Source organism: Fukomys damarensis, unplaced genomic scaffold (assembly GCF_012274545.1).
Source record: "Fukomys damarensis isolate Sample0158 unplaced genomic scaffold, DMR_v1.0_HiC HiC_scaffold_32, whole genome shotgun sequence".
Classification (NCBI taxonomy): Eukaryota; Metazoa; Chordata; class Mammalia; order Rodentia; family Bathyergidae; genus Fukomys; species Fukomys damarensis.
In genome coordinates, this window is record NW_022900944.1 from 7,562,681 (window position 1) to 7,571,170 (window position 8,490).

An 8,490-nucleotide genomic window follows, 5' to 3' on the forward strand; every position below is an offset into this window, starting at 1 on the left:
ATGTAAATAGTTGTGTACAAATGTGATTGGTTTTTGCAACTGTAATAAGTTATGCAAGGTGTTATGGGAGCTCTTTACTGTATTTCTGCAGCTTTTCAGTATGTCAAAATTAAAATAAATATCAAGCAACATTTTCAATGTTTATAATAGATGTATAATGTCAGACTTAACATCCCATCTTTGCATACTTGTAGTTTTCCCTGTTGAAATATATATAACCCAGTCAAAGCTGTATTCTGGAAAGAGTAATGTATCAAAAATACCTCTGCCTCATTATTCTGGCATAGTAATGATTAGCTGAAAGTCAAACATCAGAGTTGTGAGATCCTCCTAGAAACCAAGCCTATGGGGATACTTGACATACTGGGAGAAAAACAAAGAACACAAAACTAACAGTCTTGTAAACTGTTCAGAAGTGTTTGTAGCTCTTCCCTTTTAGGTGGAAAGAATGGAGGAAAGGGTGACAACTGCTGATTGTTGAGAAACTGAAGCCACAAGGGACATTTGGCACACTGGGAGTAGAGCAACATAAAGCTCATACTCTTATAAACCATTCAGAAGTGCTTGTACTCCCTCCCTGTTAGGTGGAAAGAATGAAGGAAAGGGTGACAACTATTCATTGTTGAGAAACTGAAGCCACTTGCATTTGGGGTGAACCAGTAATTAACACTAGGCAAATATGGCCCCAGCAGTAACCACTGAAGGAGCCTCTGCTTCCACAGGTAACATTCTGTGAGGAGGGTGGAGCATACCTTCCTGGGGGAAGGAAGACCTAAAATCTATATATGAAATTAAGACACACTAGATGTGGTGGCTCTCACCTGCAATCCCATCACTCAGGAGGCTGAGGCAGGAGGATCCATGTGAGTTGGAGGCCAACCTAGGCTACATAGTAAGTTCAAGGCCAGCCTGAACTACACTGAACCTATTTAAAATAATAATAGTAATAATAATAATAATAATAATAATAATGATATATTTTTAAAAAGAAATCGAGACACCAGGACTTGTTTGAAGTTCCAAAGGGAATTACTAAGTAGCAAGAACAGATCTGTCCTGGAGCAACTGGAATGCTGCTGGGCTGAGGGGACTACTTATTCCTTACCTTATTCAATATAGCACAGGCCAAGTGGGATCTAGCCCTTGCTTAAATCTGAGGATGAAAGTTGGTGAGTGGTTCATTTTTATTTGTTTGTTTTGTTTTATTTTTTCTTGGCACTGGAGATATAAATCCAGGGCCTTACTCTGAGCTACATCCCTAATTCTTCTTTAATTTTTTTTTTTTTAAAACAGGGTCTCATTAAATCACTAAGCTGCCCAAGCTGGCTCAAACAGTTAATCCTCCTGTCTCGGCTCCCATAGTTCTAGGATTATAGGCACGTGTCACCATACCCAGCTACCATTAGATTCTTAACTAAAAGTGGTCTACTGCTTTATAGTTTCTGAATAACATATAAGTTTTACTTGAAACAACTACCATACAAAGTACAATGGACAGATTCAAAACATGCACTGTTTGGATCCTAATAAATTCTCATAACATGAAACATAATCTGTGATTGGATGTTGGTGTTATGTCCCCCCAACAAACCAATTTTCCAGTGCATAACTCTTCAGTATCCAGTAATTCAATTCAAATCTGACACTATCTACTTAGAGCATCAGATCCAATGGGTTAAATGTTCAATCTCACAAAACTAAATAGTAGGATCAGACATCAATCTAAATAGTAGGATGTTACCTATACTTTTGACTGCCCATAAATAATGGTTCCCATGACCCTCTCCTAGGATTGAAGTAAGTTGCTAGAATAGCTCACAGAACTCAGGAAAACAATTTACCTAGTTTTACCAGAGTACTGCACAATAAAGATATTTACCATGGATATAGATGAATAACCAGAAGAAGAGATACACACAAGAGGCAAGCTCAGAAAGGCTAAAGTTCCAACCCTGTAATTCCTGTAATTACCAGGTCTCTCTGAAGACCAGAACCCAACCTGAGGCCATCCAGAGGTCCACCCTAAGCCACCTCAATAGCCACAGCAGTTGTGATCAAACTGGGCTTTTGGGGGCAAGGAGGGGTGGACTGGGGATAGAAAACTTGCCTAGCATATATATGGCCTTCGGTCTGGACCTAATAGGTTAAAGAAGACATTCCTGTAACCCAGGAGATTCCAAGGACTGCAAGAGCAAGGTACCACAGCATCCCCATGTTACCAAACAAGAGACAAAGATCAGACAGATTACAGACTTCATTACCATAGTGAGTATGCACTAAAATAATACATAAATCTGGATTCCTTCTTGTCTACAATTATACTCCTATATTTCTTAGGAATAATTGGGTATTAGAAATTGGGTTATTCATTATTAAAAACAAAGCACTTGTACCAATATGTTATCTTCAGAACATAGACATCATCAAAATTAAAACTTGTCAGTGTATCAATTTAATGCCCCAGATCTGTGCTACTAAAATTGGCAGCAATTTGCCATATGTGAGCTAGCACTTGAAATGCAGACAGCTAAACTGATATGCTATATATGTAAAATACACACCAGATTTTGAAGAATTAGTATGAGAAAATATAAAGTATGTCAATAATTTTATACTAAATTTGTATTTAAATTATGGTATCATTTACACAATATTTTATATTACATTGTTACATACAGATAGATACCTAGAGTGTTGTACAGTTTCCAAACAATACTTCTGTATTAACTCCGTTGATCTTCACAACTATATATACAGTTAGCTTGGCAGGAGAGTTTATAAGTTAGTTTACTGGCACACCAGTACCAGATCCTGGGGCGTCGGACTTTTACCAGGTCATGACTCCATTAATGAACATTTATCAGTTAGTTTGATCAGTCAAGTATTTGATATTCCTAGTGATGTTTTGGATAAGCCTTAAATGTTTGAGCTGGGATGCAGCTCAGCAGTTCAGTGGAACACCACATGCCCAGCAACTTGGGGCCCTGGATTCAATTCTTAGTACTGCAAAAAGTATACTGAGTATACTCAGCTAACACAATACTAGTTTTCTGGCACATGGCACTTTCAACTGGTTCATACTTCATTTCTGAATTTCTTAAAAATAGAGATCTACACTTGATCTTAGCCAAAAGGCCAAGAAGCGATAATAAAATATAGATCTTTCCTGACAAAATCCTACGTTCCCTGCACCTGGGACGAAATTGTCACTCAGATAAGAAAGGCAGAAAATGAAATAGCAGAGTTTAAGAACAGAGTTAGATTTAGATCTCCCTGTTTCTTCTTAGCAACTCATACTCTCCCTTCCGTTCCCTGCATGCCTTTATGATAAGCTGTTCTGTGAACAAATAGATCTGTTAGGCAAGGGAAAGATGAAGAGAAGGAAGGGACAGAGGAAGGAGGATGGACAAACAGATATGATGTACTCTAACAAAGTTCAATAGTCTTTTGTCTCCCGTAAGCACTCGATTGCACATTAAGAGCCACTTTCCTTTATCATTCTAAGGATCCAAAGATCTTGTCATCATACCTAATGGGATGCCTGAGGTACAGTAAACTGAAATGTTTTCGCGCCCTTCTCAGCTTTCTGTTGTCCCTTCTTGCTTTTCTGTTCCTTCTATTCTCCTTCGTGGGGTACAAGCAAAGTCTGCTAGTACAAGGCAACGCAGAAATAATAGACCTCATAGATGACAGTAGGCTAAATTTGGATAGCTCTCAGGAAGTCTTACCTCATTCTCTGTAAGACACTTCCACTGACTAGAGAGGAAGATCTCAAGGCTTGTTACCGCCTAGAAACTTCCTTTTCACCCTTCTGGATAACTAGCAGAGCTCTATATAAGTGAATTGCCTAATGCTACCTAGGCTAAGGATTAATTTCCAGCCAGAACCTGATCTAAATAGTAACAAGATTTTTCCTGTCACAGACCCAAGGACTGAGATAGATTAACAAAGTATAGGAACTGTAATGACACAGAGAACTTCTATAAATAATCTAAAAACCTACAAAACGTTAGGAAAATACTTCTGCTGTCTCTAACAGCAATTTGCTCTGTTTAGTTGAAAATTAACAGACACTGGAGGCATTAACCATGAAATGGGACATCTGGACTCATCCCTGAATTTGAACACCCGCTTCCCGTGTGCTAGAATAGATAGCTAGACAAATCTTAAGGTAAACTCCCTAACAGGGAATTGTTATATCTGGGTTAAAGTGAACTGTCTTGTTACTGTATTTTGTACATGGGTAATGTGAACTGAGGAAATGAAATGTAACCACCTGAATGAGATCATAACTGTAAAACCTATAAGAGAAGAAACTGCAGCCTAGCATGAGGTCGATCATTGACACTACTCTCGGTTCAATCGACCTTTTGTTGACAAAATAAACTTGTAATTATTTTACTTCCACTCAGCTCATCTTTATGTGCCACTTACCAATTCCTTCTGCAACAGTGATTCAACAGAATCTCTGATTTCACCAAAACTTTATTCACCATGCTTGTGAAAACTGACTTATTCATCAAGATTAGGAAGAAAAAATAAGATTAGGAAGGAAGCAGAAGTGGAACAGCAATTGTGCTCTGTTCATACCCACCCATCCGAGTATGAACACTACTGCCTTTGAATATAATTTTCTGAGTATTTTATTTATCTCCACAAATAAGTTAACTATGGTATTCAAAATTAGATATCCGCTCTTCTTGGCCTGAAATGAGTCTCTTTAATATGGGTTTTGGGACGCAATGGTGGGAATATGATGCTTGCACAACACTGAATATGCCAATAACCACAGAAATCTACTCTTTAAGTAGATAAATGATATAGTATATAATTATATCCCAATACAGCCATTGAAAAAGAAGATCCTATGAGGCAAAAATCATCTAGACAACTAATTATTGGTTCACATCTTAAGATGACATGGACATTTGTTTTTCTGAAGGACAAACTTTAGCTTCATGAATGTAGCTTGTAAATATAGGTAAGTGAGTCATTCATATTCTTTAATTTTCACTAAAATGGGCTAGAGGTAGTGGCACATGTCTGTAATCCCAGCACTTGGAAGGCTGAGGCAGGAGGATCACCATGTGAGTTTGAGGCCAGCCTAGGCGACATAATGGGTTTGAGGCATACCTGTACTACACAGCAACTTTTAAAATTTTTTAAATTCACTAAAACTTTTCCATTTTAACTCATTATCAGAGTAAGCAACATCAACTTTTCCTTTGGAAACTGTTCTCAACTGCTGCCAAGCTTCTACGAAAAACTCTTAAAATGTCTGAAGTGACAGATATGCCAATTTTCTGGATCTGATCACTACAAATTGTGTATACATATTGAAATGCCACACTGTTTCCCATAAATATGTACAATTACTATGTATCCACTAAAAACAATAGGTGATGAGGATAGCTCAATAGTACAGTATTTTCCAGGAACTAGTAAGACCTTCGGTTCACAATCCTCAGCACAAAAAAAAAAATATATATATATAGGTGTATGAAATCTAAATATATGTATACATATATACAAAGTCCTCAAAAAAATGTATACAGACTTCAGGGAAAGAAAAACTTGTATAAATATCTTAATACTTTTATCCACAGGGGACCCTAAAGGATGTCATAAACCTCAGAAAACCCCCTACATTGCCAGCCCTTAGAGAAGAAACTGAAAATGCATGTGCAGCAGTCTCAATGGACACTTTGACCAAGATCATTCAAGCAGTAGTTTGCTGTACTAATAAATGTCTACAAGCTAATGGCCACCACTTTGAACCTCTTGCAATTCTGGAGGTGAAAGGTAACTTGTATTAATCACATGATGTCTAAATAAATTTAGTATTAAAATATTTATACATGTTTTTTCTTTCCTGAAGTGTGTATACATTTTGTGGCAGACTCCATATATATTTTGACAGAAAGAATTATTTAATATTGAAACATTAAGTCCATCTTTCTCTCCTAAGTTTATTTCCTAATAAGACCCTGTCATTAAACAGTAGCATAGGAGACCAGTTTTAGCATTCAAGTATGTCCCAAAACATGTATGCAAGGACAATGACAACCACACAAGACGTCTTAGAAAGCACACTTGACCATGCACTGCTGGTACACTGAGCACGCTCTCCCATTATCATTCTTCAGTCTCCTCTGGATCCCTGTGTGACCCATGTCTAAAACAGCTTCCTCAAAAGCAAATGCCATTGAGAAATGGGAAGAAAAGGTCTAAAGGTGTAGGGAAGGTGGGATAGGTAGGGGAAGGGTAATAAGGGAAAAGAAAAAAATGTAAGATAATGAAAAGATGGAAATAAAGTGTTTGTAAATGGGGAGGGGAGGAGGGGGTGAAGGGAGGGCAGGGACAAGGGGAAAAAATGAGAACCAAGACTTGTCATGTAGAGGTACAAGATCCCAACAATGAATGTAACTGTACTGTATACCTAAAATGTACCAATAAACTCAATTAAAGCTCAAAAAAATTATATCAAGTTTTACATAGTTACTGGAGAGAAAATTAAAAACAGACAGAAAAAAAAAAGCAAATGCCACACCCAGCATGGTGCCACATTCCTATAATAAGCTAGTTAATTTTTTAACTTAAACTGGGGAAGCTGAGGCAGAAGGATTATTAGAGTTTGAGGCCAGCCTGGGGTACATTATTAAAGGCAAGCTTGGATTATATGGTGAGCCCTGCCTCAACAAAAGTAAATGCCAGAAAAAACTTCCTTAAAGAGCCAGCACTTTTCCTATTGTCATTTCTGGCCTCGAGGAAGTACCTTTGAGCACAGAGGACCTTTCAATCTACCCAGGTCCATTCCAATGTACTCCAGCACGAAAACTTCCATTCTAGTTCTACTTTAGATTTCAATTATCAACTTCATGTTGATTTTCAATGCTTCATGGGTGCTTAATGACAACAAATGCAGAAACAGAGTTCTAGATCCTGCATATTGTGTATTTTAATAGTGAGAACGTTAAGAATGTCTCCTAAGGGAACTAATCATAATGGCCAGGGCCCAGGACAGAGATACACAATGAAATCTGTATATTTCTCCAAAAGAGGAATGACGTCTCACATTTATAATATTAGAAAAGAAAAGAAAACAAAGCAAGTATATGTTTTGTCTTGGTTTTCATTTTGGGGTGTGTGTGTGTGTGTGTGTGTGTGTGTGCGCGCGCGTTACTGGGGATTGAAACCAGGGACTTCAAACTAAGATCCTTTAAAACTTTTTAAGTTTTCTTATTCTTTTCTTTTTGGGACAGGGTCTTGCTGTCTTGACTTCACGAAACTGCCCAGGCTGGGCTCTAACTTTTGATCCTCTTGCCTCAGCCTCCCAGAGCGCTTGATTTATAGATGTGTATCACCATGCTAATGTATGTATAAATAAATAGTCTTACAATGGAATTTGTTTGGTCTTAAATTCCTCCACATTGCTCAAAATTTTTCAACATTATTCTTATAAAAATTATAATAAGCTAGTAAGTTTTTTAACTTAAACTCAAGAGCAGGGCATGATAATGCAGGCCTGTAGTCACAACTACATGGGAGAGTGAAGCAGGAAGCTTACTTGAGCCCTGGTGTACCTAGAAAGCTTGGACAACATAGAAAGACTCCATCTCTTTAAAAAACATATAATAAAAGAAAAACAAAGTTCAACTAACCACAGATAAATTACAAAAGGGACCTCAATAACTCTTTAGCAATACATCTAAAATTGTGGACAAAACTTATGTCCTGAGAATAAGAAAAACCAGAATACATACATTGGTCAGTACCTTTAAAACACTAACATTAATTGCCCCTCAACCTGTAATAATGCTCATGCTTAAAATTTTGCCTATCTTATATCAACTACTTCACACACACATTGCAGAAAAGCAAGAGCTTACGTTACCATCAGTTCCAGACCAGAGATCAGTTGCAACACCCTATCATCTTCTGAAAAATCACTGGACTTCTCAGTCTGTGTTTCTACTCACTTTCAAAGGAGCCTTGCGAGGGGCCACAAACTCAGTTGCCTCTATCGACCACTGTACCACCGTTAATGAAATGTACGCACAAAACCCACCACCTGCCTTTCCTGCCCACACAGTGCCCTTCTTAACTCCCTGGGCTCAGCAGCGGTTCTGGTTCTGGTTTTGGTAGCTAGGGGGGCTCGGAGGCAGAGCAGGAATCTTCCCGCAGGAAGCAGGGATGAATCAGCCCGACCTCCCTCGGAACCTGCCCCAAAGCAGCAGCTTCCGTGCTAGAGGACGCCAAGCATCCCTGCCTTGTGGCATGCTGTCCTGAAGACCTTTCCCCAAAAGTCCCTGCTCCTTTCGGCCGCCTCTCGCGTCTCCCCGTCTCCGAGGGGTGCGGGTTCCCTCTCCCCTCCTGCGCCCCTGGGTGAGTGAGGACGCTGGACTCGGCCCGCCGCCCCTTCCCGGGCCAGGCACTCACCGCGGTGGGCCCTGGACGCAGCGCTGCTGTCCCGGTGGCTGCTCCACTGCC

The 8,490-nt window shown here is 39.0% G+C and overlaps 1 protein-coding gene across 2 annotated transcripts in view; it reads right to left on the reverse strand.

The window, feature by feature from the left end:
• Positions 1 to 8,490, reverse strand: part of Abcg2 (ATP binding cassette subfamily G member 2 (Junior blood group)) — a 123,598-nt gene that overhangs the window by 54,632 nt on the left and 60,476 nt on the right. The window contains exon 1 of one of the 2 annotated variants that reach the window (XM_010610481.1): positions 8,440 to 8,484. The exons of the other annotated variant lie outside the window; for it this stretch is intronic. The gene's annotated coding sequence lies outside the window, so the exon portion shown is untranslated. Of the gene's footprint in view, positions 1 to 8,439; positions 8,485 to 8,490 lie in introns of those variants that run through there. 2 annotated transcript variants of the gene reach the window in all.